Source organism: Daktulosphaira vitifoliae, unplaced genomic scaffold, assembly GCF_025091365.1.
Source record: "Daktulosphaira vitifoliae isolate Bord-2020 unplaced genomic scaffold, ASM2509136v1 Scaffold_5, whole genome shotgun sequence".
NCBI classification, from domain to species: domain Eukaryota; kingdom Metazoa; phylum Arthropoda; class Insecta; order Hemiptera; family Phylloxeridae; genus Daktulosphaira; species Daktulosphaira vitifoliae.
In genome coordinates, this window is record NW_026099576.1 from 26,628,088 (window position 1) to 26,645,177 (window position 17,090).

The 17,090-nt window shown below is 26.1% G+C and overlaps 1 protein-coding gene and 1 long non-coding RNA gene across 6 annotated transcripts in view; one reads left to right on the forward strand and one right to left on the reverse strand.

Annotated features, from left to right (window-relative positions):
- Positions 1-17,090, reverse strand: part of LOC126907739 (potassium voltage-gated channel protein Shaw) — a 96,188-nt gene that overhangs the window by 74,773 nt on the left and 4,325 nt on the right. For 2 of the 4 annotated variants that reach the window (XM_050689308.1, XM_050689305.1), the window contains exon 2: positions 3,042-3,194. The exons of 1 other annotated variant lie outside the window; for it this stretch is intronic. The gene's annotated coding sequence lies outside the window, so the exon portion shown is untranslated. Of the gene's footprint in view, positions 1-3,041; positions 3,195-11,156; positions 11,205-17,090 lie in introns of all 4 variants that reach the window. One more of the 4 variants, XM_050689306.1, reaches the window with a different exon arrangement.
- On the forward strand, positions 8,279-15,277 carry LOC126907765 (uncharacterized). 2 transcript variants are annotated; one of them, XR_007704610.1, is made up of 4 exons: positions 8,279-8,514; positions 13,792-13,985; positions 14,322-14,448; positions 15,100-15,277. It is a non-coding gene; the product is annotated as an uncharacterized LOC126907765 (long non-coding RNA). The 2 variants fall into 2 exon arrangements; XR_007704609.1 differs by having other exon boundaries at positions 14,322-15,277.

A 17,090-nucleotide genomic window follows, 5' to 3' on the forward strand; every position in this document is an offset into this window, starting at 1 on the left:
AAAACAATTACATTAAATATAATGACTACCCAAACTATGTCCATGTTAAGTCTTTCGTTAAGAACAGGTATATTCGAACATTAACCTAATATTTAATGAAACAAGACACAATATTTATTTCTTCAGTGTACAGAGTGATTCATTTATCATATTCGACTCACTTATTTTTTCGGCTTTTTTATTTACACATTTTAATTAATTATTGAGTACATTTCGGTTCATACCCTATATTTTATAGGGACTTAGGCTTTATTTTTTTAAATAGTAACGTATATATTTAACTACTATAAGAAATGATCTTAATAAGAAAATTTCAGGTCAATAACAATTCAACAACCAGTACTCCGGATATTATTCGGATATTACCTAGGTGGTAAGTGAAGTCTGAACGAGAAATTTATATAAATATAAATATTAAATATATTTTTATTAATTTATATAATAAAAAAAGCACATCATAGTAAAATTAATACATTCTCAGCTTTGCATCGAAGCTAAAATAGTAATACCTTCCGAACTACTAATAAGTGCTTATAAGTTTCAAAAATTGTTAACGACCAGTCATTTTCTTTATTAGATCATTCTCTGTTATAAAATAGTTAAATATATATGTTGTCATNATTCTCTGTTATAAAATAGTTAAATATATATGTTGTCATTTAAAAAAATAAAGTTTATACCCTCATAAGATATAGGGGATGAACAGAAATGTACTTAATAATTAATAAATCAAAAAATATATGTAACTAAAAAAAAACAAACAAAATTATTTTTAATTATAAATAATTGAGTGGTTAAAATTAAAATTATAGCTAATGAAAAAAATAAAAATGATTAATTATATATTAAATTTTAACTTAAAACGAATCATCATTAAGGTCGTTAGTTTTAAAAAACAGTATATGTAATATAATATTAATTGAAAATTATAATTTGTTAAATAATTGCTTTTGGTTTAATTATTATTATTATTATTATTATTATTATTGTATTTAATGTATGATTTACATTGTTTAATGTATGATCGTAGCTTTATAGTTAGTATTCTCATTAAATGTTAAATTTATTAAAATTAAAGCTTATGAACACAGATTATAACACCAAACTTTTGGATACTATGAGTTTTTCCATTATAAATTCTCGGAATATATATCTATAAAAAAAAAGTGTTAATAGAATTTTTTTAATAGTTAATACTATTAATGGTTACGAGTAAAAATATTTTGATAGAATGTAATATTCAGATATGGATGTGTTATTATTGATTTTTACTCGAAAATAATATATTCTGAAGTGTTAAGTTCCTGTTGGGATGCATCATCAAAAACAATTTACGTTATTGCGGTTGAAATCAGACCACACAATGTATAGGTATGTACGTGCTTTCGGCAACTACTGAAAAACGTGTACAGTTAAGTTGAAGAAAAAAAGGAAGATAAAGTTATTTTCGCTATGCACTACAAGTGTCTTTTCGACCCTCTACTAAGAATCAACGCAACAGGGTTGAAAATAGAACCTATTGTGTACGTTTTTCCCTCTACCGAGTTGCCCACTTTGACCGCCAATGTGAATTTGATGTATTCCTATGCACATAGAAAAACCATTTACAATCCACGCCGGTTTAACTGATATTGAGTAAAATGAGAACTATAAGGTTGAGCAGCTTAATAAATATTTATTGAATTTCATGTGAAACGCTCTTTGAATATGATAACTACTAAAAAATAACCGAATTGTTTATTATCGAATACAGTTGTACGCTACTGATATAACTTCATGAATAAAAAGATACGGAAAATCCCTATACCTATAAAATCCAATCTACTTATCTATTATCCATTGGACTTTGGTCAGCGAAATAAATTATACTTTATTGAAATTGGGTAGATTTGAATAGCTTAAAGATGACATTATTTACTACAAGTTTTTTATCCATATAATCCATTTGTTTAAAAAATTGGTTTGAATATGTTTTAGAATTTAAAACCCAACTTTTTTACTTAAAAGTTTTGAAACATAAATAAAAAACAAACATTTACTCCTGTGTACAAAGTAACTTTCAAAGAGATCACTGTAAAAAAACAATTTAGAAAATAGTTCACATAAGTATTCTTACAAATAAAACGCCGCTATTTAGTACTTAAGACAACAAAGGGTTTGAGAGCAATTACATTACTTAAATTGTAAGCTATAATTTTTATTAGTTATTGTTTGCTATCGAATGTTTTAAAACGGTCAATGGATGAAATAGGGAAAAACAATACTAGAGTAAAATTATAATTATTTTGCAATTTTAAATTCTTTTCGAGCTAAGGTTAGATAATTTCCATTTTATAGCGATTGCCGTTGGACGAAAGCCAAGTATAACCTGAACAAATACAATAAAACCGTTATACGAGCGTGTTATAAATGCTATTTAAAATTACCTCACGGGTTTAATGTTTCATGTTAAATGGTTTTTAGCGCTACATTGTAATAAGATTCGCATAATAAATCATTCTGATATGACTTCATGTGTGTTTTACTTCAACATCTAATACACTGACACGGTCAACTTAACTAAGACTTATCATTAAAATGTTTCAAATTTATTCTTTTTCGAAAAAAAAAAAGCTTAAGCTGTTTCATGTTACATAGCATAAATTACATTTTACTTGAACAATGACATATCAATTTATTTATTTTTATTAAAATTTGATGTATTTTTCAGTATTATGAAGTATTTTGCTAAATGCATTTTCAAAAATACACATCTCTGAACTTTAAAGAAATATTATGAGTGCATTATATATTAATATATAATATTATATTAGTCATTGAAATAAAGCGGGGTAAATTTTTTTTGTGAATTAAGAGTTGATGACATTGAAACTTATTTTTTATAAAATTAAATTCTAAAAAAATTGATATTTTTAAAAGTCATTTATAAAAAGCATTCTATCGCAACGCATGTGATTTTCTATAATGGAAGTACTATTGAACTCTGAGTGTAGTAAATATTTGTAACATTTAACTTAATATCAATATTATTTGTTTTATACCTTTTATTTTAGTTGCCACTTAGCGCCGTACAAATACGGCAGTCCTCTGGTGTATTATTTGGAGTAGCAGACGCATACGTCAATTTAATGAGTGTTAAATCCTATAAAATTGATGGCGTGATAAACCAACTGCTTAGCATAACTTCCGGCATCCTGTTGGACACAAACATAACACTAGTGATTAGTGTAAAAAAAATAAATTACAAAGACAGTGTAATTAGCTTTGTTAGCGCAAGTCATTATATAATATTGTATCTTTATCTTTGTTTATCTGCCTGCAATGAGTCTATTGTAACATAGGTTTAATCAGTGTACGTTCAACCGCTGAACCATCAGCGATGCGCTCATAGTCATAATTGTGTTTAAATATTTTTATTTAAGTTTTAATTATACATAAAAATAGAAACAAATATTATGTAAAAATTATTTATTCTTGTTTAAATTTAATGTTTATTACATTGATCTCAAAATTAAAAATGTCAAATAAATTATTCATAAGTGAGCGTTCGATTTATTACCAATAATAATCCCGCTTCAGTACATTTCTGGTCCTTCGATCCGCAATACTATTAATAATTAAAAAATAAAATTTCGAGTACGAAAAGTGCGTATGTGCGTAAAGCTTTTGTAGTGCGTTTTACTTGTTTAAATTAAGCTAAAAATAATATTGGGTTTTCTTTGGCCATAAACAACACAATGGCCGAGCAACCAGTTGTGTATAATGCAGCATTGTATGGTACAATCAAATGTCAACTGACAAGGTTTGTTACTTTTGTGTCTGCAGCAGTACCGAAAGGTGGGAATAGGACTTCACTTAAAGTCCGCCGACAAAAAATTGAAGAAGTTTGAACAGAATTTCAAAAAATTCAAGCTGAAATTGAAGAATTCAGAGATCCAGAAAGTCTAGAAGATCTATACAGATTTCAGTTTGAAGAAATGTACTTTAGGGCAGTATCAGAGTATGAACGAATATTGGCCAGTGATCAAGCAGAAATGGAAGAGATAATTTTTGTAAATATTCGAAACACATCACAGCCACCCATAATGACGTCAACGCTAACAAACAGTTGTATATCTAATCAGCCATCAATTGTAAAATTAGCTCCATTAAGTGCACCTACATTTAGCGGCAGCTATAAAGAGTGGTCAACATTCAATGATATCTTAAATGCGTTAATTAACGAGTACGAAGCGTTAACTGATGTACAAAGGTTTTTTTTATCTAAAAGCAGCTTTATAGGGCGATGCATTAAAGGTAATACAATGCTTTGAAACATCAGCAAAAAATTATAAGATAGCATGGGATAGTTTGACACAACAGGTTTAATAATAAACGGATTTTGGTGCAACAACATACAAACGCCAATTATCGAGGAATCAGCGAACAATTTGAAAATTTTCACTGACGATTTAATCGGCAACATGAAAGCCCTAGAAAATTTAGGTCACGATGCAAATTTATGGAGTCCTCTTATGATTCACGTCATATCAACAAAACTAGACACAAATACATTGCAAGCTTGGGAAAAGCAAGCACCAAAAACTGAAGTTTCAGAAGTCAAAGATTTAATTGAATATGTAAATAATCACTGTCAACTATTAGAAGCAGTTGAAGGTGCAAAAAGGTAAAACGAATGCGGTGACAATCAAAAAAAAGAAAAGAAACGATTTGATTATCAAAAAAGGACCGTATTGCATGCAACTTCAAAAAAATTAAAATGTTGCTTATGCAATAAAACAATTCACGCTATATATCTCTGGAAAAAATGCTCAGACTTAACAATAAAAGAGCGTCATCAAAAGGTTATTCAATTGAACATTTGTAATGTATGTTCGGCTTATCATTCAGAAAACCATTTATGTAAATTTTCAGGCTGCAGGAAATATGGAGAAGCACACATGTGACTTGTGCAGAACAAAAACAATTTTTGTTGTCAACGGCAGTGATAAAAATTAAAAGCCATTTAAATGAAACATTCATTGTAAGAGCACTGCTTGATTCAGGCTATCAAACTAACTTTATAACTACTGATTTAGCACAAAGTTTAAAATCTCCATGAAAAAGAGTAAATATTAGTATATCTGGTGTTGATAATTCTAAAAGTAAATCATTTTACTCTATAACAACATTAATTCAGTCACGAAATACTAAATACAATAACCAACTCGATATTTTAACTTTACCAAAAATAACTTCATTTTTACCGACCGAAACAATTAACACAGCTGGTATCAACAAACGAGATGTCATACTATATGCCACACCATGCTGTTATATGCAATCATAGTGCAACAACACAAACCCACGTTGTATAAGACGCATCTGCACAGTCTACTTCGGGAACTAGTCTAAATCAAATGCTTATGAAAGAGCCGATAGTTCAAAATGAACTCATATGTATTTTGGCCCGCTTTCGGGGATATAAATACATGCTGTCAGCAGATATAGCTAAAATGTATAGGCAACTATGGGTAGCAAAAAAGGATAGAGTTTTGCAAAAAATATTTTTGCGATCTCGACAACATGAAGAATTAAAAGAATATTGTCTGTCAAAAAATACATACGGAACCACAAGTGCTCCATAAATAGCTACGGCGTGTCTCGAAAAATTGACACAGGAAAATTGCACTAGGTATCCGTCAGCTAGCAATTTCGACAAATTTTTATGTTACGATTATTTGGGCGGCGAAAACACTATTGAAGAAGCCATAACACTGCAAGATCATAAGATAAAAAATATCGATAGCTCAGGGTTTACATTACGGAAATGGATAGCAAATGAACCGTCATTGCTGTCAACTATAACGAACATAAGTAATGACCCGCATTATGTTATGAATATTGACGGCATCGCAATAAAAACTTTAGGCCTTTTGTGGAGTCCATGCGATTATTATCAATACAAATATAATAACATCGAATCAAGTAAACAATCAATTTCTAAACGTACAATATTAACTACTATAGCGAAAATTAAATAGATTTTTCATAAGTGAGCGTTCGATTTATTACCAATAATAATCCCTCTTCAAACAAGCTTCATTTAAATTAAGTAAATACTTATTCAACGCGAGATTATCTATTTTATTTAGGAGAAAATTAGTTTTATATAAAGTTTTCAGTAAATAATGTGATAAGTAAATAATGATACATTTAAAGACAATCAAATAATAATAATTTATTGCTATTACAGTTTTTAATAACACATCGGTATATTAAAATACTAATGATAAGTTTCAGAAGTACTCTCAGACTTTTTTAACATCCCTTAGTAATTTTTCAAAAGCGTAGTACTTCGACAGTACTGATCATTATAAGTGTAGTACTACAAATTACCCAAATAACGATGACGTTTTACTGTACTGATTGCCAGCCAGTCCAGTGCCATTACACAACCAAAGCTATATCCGTAGGGCCCGGGGAAATGTGCACTGGAATTTTTTTAATACCAGTATTACACTAGTAGTCGGCCGGCCAACAGTATTGACCATCAATACCAGAATTTGGTAAATTTTCAATTAAATAATTATTTCGATAAATATCTATTCAAATAAAAAATTATATGAGTTCTTTTCTAAATGATTAATAAAAACTATTCGAATAGTTTTAAACATCATTATTCGAGTAAAAATAATATACTATGCTTTTTAATTTCAAGCAAGAAAAATACATACTAGGACAAAATCAGTTAAATCTCTTATTTTTCTTAATGGTTTAAATATTGATTAATATTGTTTACAGTAAATTAAATATATAGTTTTTCTGTTAAAAAGTCAATGACACTCTTATCTATATAGATTAAATTATTCTATTTAAAATATAAAAAAACGTTTTGCTACTGCTAAACCGATAGTTATATCTATACACAAATTAAAAATATTTAAAAAATTAAAAATAATTTACAATTTACAATTATTGACTTATACTTCTCAAGATATCACCAATTTTTTTTTTATGTTAAGTTCATTTTAAACTAATTTATTCCAAATAAAAAGGTTGAACTATATAAATGATACTTTATATTCTTAGTAGACAACTTTCACAAAAAAAGTATGCTCAATAATTCATAATTTAGCTCAAATTACCATAAACTCTCATTCTTACTGCGCTAAGTATCTTTAAATAACAGAGTTGTCAAATTAATTAAACTATAGTATGATTATAAACAATCCCTGAGGCAGAATTATTGGTGTGAAATATTTAGTTGCCGACTGTCGGCTTTATGTGTTTGTATTAATTATAATCAACTATTCCACCGGTACTCTCCGAGGCCTTCAACAGATATGCGCAATGACAAATTTGGTTTTTAAAAACCCTATGACATAGGGACGCTAAGAGAACAAATCGAGTGGAAAATGTGAGAGCATACTTGAGTTGACAGCTACCTTTGAATTTTGGTTATTGAACGAATAAAAATTGCAAGTAATATCAGACAAGATGAATCGACCAAGACTTGTTGATTTAAATACTCATCATAAATTAGATAGGGTTAAATAATGCTGACTAAGTAGTGAGTTTTACTGTTATTATAAAAAAACTATTTTGTACAGTTTTTTTCTTTTTTATTAGTAAAAAGACTTCCACTAATATGTTTTTTAATATTGATTTATGTGGATCATAGACGCAACTATGAACGTTGAAGGTATAGTCCTACAAAAATCAAGAAAATTATACACATTTTAATAATAAAAACTTTTAAGGTGGTAAAATTAATTTAGCAACCTTCCTCAATTTTATTTTAGTTTCGCTTAAGAGTGGATTCTCTTTCAACTGAATTATTATTACAATAAACCATGAGCTAGTGTAATACAATATTTTGATCAAAATAATTACAATGAACCTGCATTTAATTTGAATAACAAATTCGATAACGTATCAAAGTAATTTTACTTAATTTAATAATTAATTTATAGTTATTTAATAATATAAGAATTAAGTAATTAAACTTTTAACTACACCTTAATTAATTAAAAATAATTATTTTTAAATAATGGGAATTTTACTATATAATAATGTATTTTAATATTTTAGAATGGTAAGAAAAAATCCATTGAAGAATTAGCACCTTTTTTTATGCTCTCTCTGTAATTAAAATGATAAAGAGATATTATTTTTATAGTTTAAGCTATTAAACTAATTATTTTTTAAGTCAGGTTATCATGAATGTTTATTGATAAAATTCATCATAATAGTTTTAAAAATTAAATTATTTTAGTTCTAGCAAGTATGTTTAACATCTCTAATTGAAATCAGTAGTGTAGAGCGGGTAAGATCATCTTTTTAAACGTTAGAAATGCTATTTGCTAATTAGGGATGGCTCATGAATGTATTTTTTACCATTGTAAATATCTCGTATGAATATTATCGATAATCAGTCTAATTTAATAAAATTAACAGCATTATTTTCATGTTTTTTCATATTATCTACGTTACATTTGTTCTACTCGGCGTATGGTTTAGTCTACAGTAAAAGTAAGTAAATAATTTTATTTTAACTTTATTATCTCGAGTTTGTTGTTATGAAAAATGTTATTTAATTATAGTTTTTAATTTAATTTTAATTGTTTAAAGTATTGACGGATTTTATTTATAAAAAAAAAACAGTATAGGGCAAGATAAAAATTGAGTCAACTTACCCCAACAAACATTTTTTATTGTACATAGATATAGTACTATAAATATTATAGTAATATAGTATTACATTGCATAAAATTTGTAATAAAAATGTTTGTGATTTTGAAATTTAAACAATTATAATATTGCATAGATGAAAGTTGAAAGCAAAATTTTTGTAATGATTTTACTGTAATTTAGATTATAAGCTCAAATCATTATAGGTTATAATTTTTTTACTAATTTACTGAAATTTAAAATCGAGTGTCCAATTGTCCATTGAAAAAACCATCATGTCCTAGCTTTGGAACAAGATGAAGTTTTCACGTTTTTATTGATTAATTATTTTAATTTAATTTATCAGTTATACTTGAACTAATTAGTATTAAGTAATAATTATTTTACTATTTGTTCTTAATGTATTAAGGAGTGTATCTACCAAATTTCAAGGTTGTAGGCTTAATGACGATAACGATTTATAACTTGCCCTACACCGCCCTAATTATTTACTTTTTTTGTCTTTATTATTCATTATTATTATAATAATGTTCCATAAGTATAAGATGGTATGATCTAGGCTGAAAGCTTCCAGTTGAGGAGGATTTTCCATCTCTCCACGTGGGAATGTTCATATAGGTACCGAATAATTATAATACTATATTCATTATTTATCATCTATAGTTATCATCATGATCCAACATTTACTAATCTTAAACATCGCCTATAGTTATATAGAGTTACCATAATGATTTTTTTTTATATAATTCTAAAAAATATTCTTAAGTATTGATACTATAGAAATATAGTCATCATTTATATCTGCTATACATACACATAGATTGTTAATTATGTTTAATTATAATAGTATGTCAGTACTTTGAAGTATATTTTAAAAGTTCCACTAATGTTGTTTAAATTATAATGATAATAGTAAATATAAAAACATTTTTTAAAAATATGACAAACCTTAAACATAGCCGACTTGAAAAATGAGATGATATTAACATTACTTGACATAGGCAATATTGTTTAGATCATAATGAGTATTTGAAAAAAGTATTATGTTTAGTTTTATCTTAGTGTTTTATTTTTTTGGGGAGGGGGATAGAATTTTTTAACTTGAGATCTAAGGAATTCTTATTCATTGCGAAATACACGTATCTATACGTGCCAATCTTCACTTACATACATCTACCTAGAATCTGACAGCAAAGGTGTTGTAATATAAACTCATTAACAACGGTCCTTAAATTTTGTCAATATTGTTAATGAGTCTTAACTTTAAACTTTAATAGAGTTTTAGGGATCAAATAAGGATCGAAGAGGAGACATATTATATTAACAACACCACATCTTTGATCTGAACCATTCATATTTATCAGAGAAAGGGACCATAATAATAATTTAACATCTACTGGCCAACCGAAGAACACGCCCGTTTATACTCGAAATGACTGTTTTATTATTTCATCAATAAAATATCTTTCGGATAATTACTTTCGATAGTTTTTTTTGTACGTCACAAATTAATAGAAAATAATCTTAGATAATCCCTAAATAAAATAATTTGATTTTCTTAAAAGGTATAAAAAATATATAGTCAAAAAATATTTATTATTATAAAAATCCCGTACAGTCGGGACACAGCATAGTGAAAATCGGTCATAAGGATACCATTATAGATTGAAATCTTACAATGATTAAAATAACAATCATAAAACGATTCGATGCTATTATGTTCAAAGAAGTTCAGTTATTCTGATCTTCGTTCATTATAATTTGAGTTTTAAAGTTTGAATTTAAGTTTATCATAAGTCACTTGTAACTGTACACTTGTCTAAGTAGTATATTCTGATATTTAAATACACACATGCATTATTACATATCGTGAAGTAGGTGTTATAATCAGCGATCAGCTGTGTGATTGCTGATTCTCCAAACTACATTGGTAATATACAAAGTGAAATAAATTAAGATTATAGGTAATGCAAAAAACTACAGAGCCATTCGTTACAAAACTGTAATATTATGTATACGCATTGCTATTGTTATAATTATAACACACATAATGTAAGTGTACGTCAGAACTCGTGATGATTGAGATGTTAAATATGTAATATAAGTATCATTCAAACATTACTTAAAGATCTTATATTAGTCAACAAAAACGGCAAAAGATGTTTCGAGAGCATATCATTTACAAGAATCCTCTCTAAAAGTATTTATAGCTAACAACACTTAAATCTTATTTAATTTTTTTAAGAGGGGAAATTTTTGAATAATTGGGGTAATATACCCCATATATGACCTATATAAATGTATATATATATAGGCACCTAATAAAAAAAAATGAAGTAGAAAACAATACGAAGGACAAACAATGTATTTTTACATAAAAATAGATCATTTTGAGGACGATAATTTTTCTCAAGTCTCATTTAATCAACTTTTTTTAACAATATTTAAAAATATTACAAATTATATCTAGCTGAAGATATTACCCTCAAAAATTGAAAATATTTTCTCCATTCCTCGTCAATGGGAGAAACCTGCAAAAAGGAAAATTTTCTAATTTGGTATATTTCCACGATTTTTAAACTTTTATTATTTATAACTATCATCACTTTTTTAAAAATAAATGAATCAATAAAAATTTTTTTATACATACCTTCAGAATTTACCTTTCATTAAGAAAATTTTTTTTGAAATTTTAACCCTTAATCTAACTCTAGAAGGATTCAAAATTGCTACTTTTTCAAAATGTTATCGAAATACTCCAAGTTTCAAACATATTTTAAGTTAAAGCTTTATTTACATACTATTAGTTAAAAAAACAAAAATATCTCGACATTTTATCTTTTATACATAAACGGCCCCCAAAATTAAACAAAAAATGTTATTTTTGTATAAAAAAATCACTATTATTAATAATAATAACAAATATATGTAAATAACAAAGATCACAATAATCGAATTAAGAAAGTTAACTTTATTAATTTTTTTTAATAAATCCATACCAATAACTTTGATATACGTTTTCTATAGAAGTGACGAAATAACCTTTAAATAACTACTCTATAATTTTTTTATAATTTTTAAGGGAAAATTATAATTTTTGTGTAAAAATAAAAAAAATTAATATATTTTTAATAAATTATTGTACAAAAACTTATTTTAAAGTGTTTGTAAAAATGAGTGCAAACTACATTGGACGTATTAAAAAATGAGGTAAAAGGGGGGACTAATCCATTAAATTTTTATTCGAAAATATTTATTTTTACTTAAACTTATATAACTTAAAAAAATAAAATTTCTTATATTTTGAGTATTGCTCGTTTGTCAAAATCACGAAAAAAAGGATGTGTACACATTTCCCCCTTGCACAAAATAAATCAAATACAAAAATCTCTCTGTGGAAATTTTTTTTTTTTTTCAATATTACATCGTTATTACTTTTTAAATAATGTAAAACTCGGCGTTATTTTTATTTTAAAACACCTTTTAAGGGGAGGATACAAATTTTCATAAAAATTAAATGAATCGAATTGACATAGAATATAAAGTTAAAGTTATTTTTAATTTAATGGTTCTCTGAAGTCGTGAAAAATTACATTGAAATTTTGAACTAGCTTAAAATGTCCTTTTTATATACTGACAAATTTGATATACGGTTGCCGCGTGGGTAATAATTATGTCTTTTACTTTCGGGCCACGATGTTCGAACTCCACTTGACAAATAGATACTTCTTATGAATTTTTTTTGGGTTAGAAAAAATGCAAAATTTGTTTCAGTTTTATCTCATTTAAATTGATTTAGACTTGGCCCATTTTTTCAATAATACGTCAAATGATTACAATTTGTATCTATTTGAAGATATTACCCTCAAAGATTGAAAAAAAACGTTCTACATTATCAATAAAAATTTGCATTCTACATATAAACAATTAAAATCATTAATTTCTAAAGTTTTCGTATATCGTACTTATAAACCAAAGAAGTAATAATCTGGATATCATTAAGAAAATATAAATTTATGTTGCTCTTGGAATAATTCATACATTTTTTAAAATTAAACATTTCAGATTTGCATCAAAGCGTTTCTTATGATAGTAATTTTATTCACTGTTAGATATCATCTATACTTGTCTCAACTAGGTCAGGGATCTACTGTGCTACCATTTTTTTTTTTGATAAACTCATATAACATTATATTTATTATTCATTGAAGGTCTTAAATGCTAATTCTGTCAACAATACCTTTTGTTTCTATCCTATGCTACAAAAAACAAATAGGTTTATTATACAGCAATTGATTATCAAGAGAACAAAGGTACTTATGTAGAAATATATTTACTTTTATTTTATAAAATAGATGAATGAAATAAAATTGCTCATCGTCATTTAATATAAATGAAGTGAGCTAATCATCTTCATAATGATTTCTTATTACACCAATAGTTTATAAAAAATTGTGAAACAAAAAATATAGTATATAATTGTATTAATTATAATATAATCATTAGGATAATTCAATATTTTCTTACAATTAAAATATTTTCCTTCGGAGTATAATCAGGCTAATCATAATTTAAACTGATAATAAATTTGTTTAATGTATAAATCAGTAGATGTAGAAAATTAACGTACACTAAATCTATTTAAATTCTACTATTTAATTTTATATGCTATTTTTATGATGTATGAAATATGAAAAAAATTTTGTTAACATCGATGATGTTAAAACTCAGTATAATTGTATACATTAAATTTTTAATTATAAATATTAATAAATTTAACAGTAAATGTCTATTTTTGTTTGCTGATGATGCTTACATTCAGTATTAGCATTTTGGTAAGGGGTCGATACACTTGCCTTCCTTTAACGCACACAAACAGTGACTAAAAAAGGGCACTACTTATAGCTATTATTTATTTTGAAATAAATAATATCCATCAAGTATAAACATGGATATAAAGATAATAGATTTAAAACTATCATCGTCAAATAAATACCTTCTAACATTTAAAATACCAAAATATCTTAAATGTAAAACTTCCAAAATAATATGTATGTTTGTTAAATATACCTAAATTACTATTGTATAATTTTCATAGTTTTATTTTTATTTCAACAGTGGTAGTCTCCACCAGTTACCATAAATACATCAGTAAGAGCGTGTAGATTTCAAAAATTAAATTAGAAAAAGAAAATAAGTTTTTATAGCGAGCACGCTGCCTAGGTACTCTTCGTGCATGAAGAGTTCTACATCGCTCAATAAAAACAAATTGAATTACCGTTGCAAAAGACTTCTATTATAGTTGTTTTAAAGTAAATACAACATTTTTATTTTATTTAGTTCATAATGGATAATTTAGAACAGTTCTATTTGACAGAATCCTATTTTCTAAAGTATTAATATTTACTGTGAAACTAAATATTTAATTTTTTTTTAAATGTAAAATTTTCCCAAATTAAATTCTAGAAATAACGTTTCTTTTATAAATACGGGTGTACCTTTATATTCCACTTTTATAATCCTATAAATGATATTCTTAGTGGTAGCTAAGTTATATTTATAACTTTTAAATTAATTATTAAAAAAAAATTATTCATTTTTCATTTAATGTTTTTTGACATAGTTATCATACATTATATTTGTTCCAGACAGAAAAATTGAATTAAGAACCCAACCAATATATTGAGGTACTATTTTCTAATGAGTTAGCCGTGAAGTACTCATGGAAAAGCAAACATAGATTAAATAAGCTGAATATTTTCAAATTTATAATAAGTAAATGTATTTTTGTTTCAATTAAAATAAATTGGTGTTAAACATAAATACTGAATTCTGTGGTACAATTAAAAATAAAATTGACTTTTTTGAAACTCTAAAGTTCATTTTAATTACTTAACATATAAAGTTATGAAGTAATAAATGACAACTTATTATGTTAAATAGAAGCAATTTTCAATCGGCTATTTTTCAAAAAATAACCCGCAGCGTAAAACATTTTTAATATGCGTCACTTAAAAATGTAATTTAAATTTACACTTTTTCAATTACAAAAACACCTACTGTTATTTTAAGTTTTTTGTTATAAAAATTTAATTAAACTAATCTTATGAACTGAATGTTTTTTTTATTTAATGTTATTATAAACTAAATCCACTCATATTTCAAATGCTAATACATTTTAAAATGTTGTGCATTAAGAAAAAATATTAAAACCTTATCGTCCCGCTATTAAAATAATAAACACACAACACGAATACTTTTGCCTTTACTTTTCTTATTTGTGTAATTTCGATCATTCCGCTAATTTTGATTTTGCTATTTTTTTATTCTACTGAATATCATCTTACTACTAGTGATATATTTTAACCAACACCCTGTACATGGATTTAAACCAAAACTTAATGAACATAACTTATTATACTTTAGAAAATTCTTTATGATGCAAAAGAGGAATCAGATCCAGTTCTATAGAATATTTTAAATTGTTTGCATTTTTAAAATTTTTTTTTTTATTAAATCATAATTATTTATGTTTATAATTATTGAAGTAATATAATATTTTATATTATAACACATTTTTATAAAATGGAGACAATCATGTCAGCAGTCGTGACTTTTTGTTATAATAAAATATGAATACATTTTATTCATTTTATTTGTATTATTATTTATTTATATTATATTATTATTTATTATAATAATTTATTTGTTAATAAATAAATATAATTTTTATTTTATTTTTGTAAAAAAAACAGCTCAAAAATATTTCTAAGTATACTTTAAAGATTATATATAACAAATTTTAAAAACCTGTTATATATAATTTTTAAACCATTTCATATTTAATTTAAAAGTGGTCACTTTCATTCTATTAAAGTACTTTTAAAATAATCTTTTTATAGTTTGGAAATATTTATGAATGATTTTAAAAACATTTTTAGTCTTATAGGGAACGTACGATCATTTTCTTGGAAATAAAGCAGTTAAAGAATATTAAATTTTTGTATTGTTATAATTTGGACTTTTAAAAAATTTCATATGTATTACCCATAGTACTCAGTTCTCTATAATTTTACAATAGTACGTTTATGCCATTTATTCAACAAATCAAAAAAGGTAAATATTTTAAAACGTTCTTATCTTGAAGTAAATAAATTCCATGTTTTTTTCTCATAAATAAAATGCATAATTAATACTGTTTACAGTAGTTTTATAATGATAGGATCACATAATATATTATGCGGCTGCATGGGCTTTACCTTTTTCAGTTGAATTTTTTAAAGACTCGATTAACGCAAGAAATTCATTACAAAACAATAATAAAATTTAATAAAACACGTCTCCAGTTAATCGAATATATGCTACTGTTTTAGAGACCAATAAAACTTAAAAGTGCAAACACAAAATGTATAGGTTTGGTTTGTGTAAAAATAATAAATTCCACGAGTTAGAAATTCATGGGATGATTTCATAGATACAGTGCTGAAGACGTCGAAGTCAGTCAGTTGGATAATAATTGATTCATTTTTCATTCAGTTGTGCTACGCCATAAATTCAAGCACTTCAAGTATCACGGAATGGTCAATTTTTCCTACCAAATAAAATTAATAACAAGTGGATAAATTATTGGACAGCATACTATCTCCGTTCTCAATGCTCAGGGGATAAATAAAAGTCTGTAGAAAGCTATTACATCATATGAATATCTCTTTCATACAAACACATTTGTTCAATGATAATAATAATAGTCCAATTTTCAAATTACTTATAAATAATTAAATTGTAACATCGACTGCTATAGAACCTAACATGAAATAAATTTACAATTCTTCTTAACAATACCAAGGGCTTAAAAATTGATAGTTTGTTTTCGGAGGTATTTCGAACGTGCCTAGAAGACGACGAGTTGGTATAGATTTATTTGATACGTACAGACATTTCACGGTACAGGCTCCGATAAATTCAAATACAAACCTGTAGCGTTTTTCTTGCATGAATGAATAAAATTGGCACGTTTTCAAAATGGCCGATAAAGACGAAACGAAAGAAATGATTCACAATGAAAAACCATTAATGGATACATTTTTTTTTTTTTTTTGGATTTATTTATTCGGTATCTGTTATTTTAAAATACATCTATTACCATCGTTTAAATTGTTTGACAAAAAATGATCTCGGAACGTACAAACATAGTGCCTATAAATAACGCAAGAGGCGATAAAAAATATAATGTAAAATATTGCAAGAGAGCATCAGTGAGTTTACGGGACGCGTAATGATTTATTAATAAAAACGCGGTACTTGCAGTGGTCGTTAGAGTAACATAATAAGAGTATGAATATTTGGCAAATATTTCCAGAGACAAGTAGAAATAAAGGCGCAAAGAAATGTATTTTTTTCTCGACGAGGACCACTGC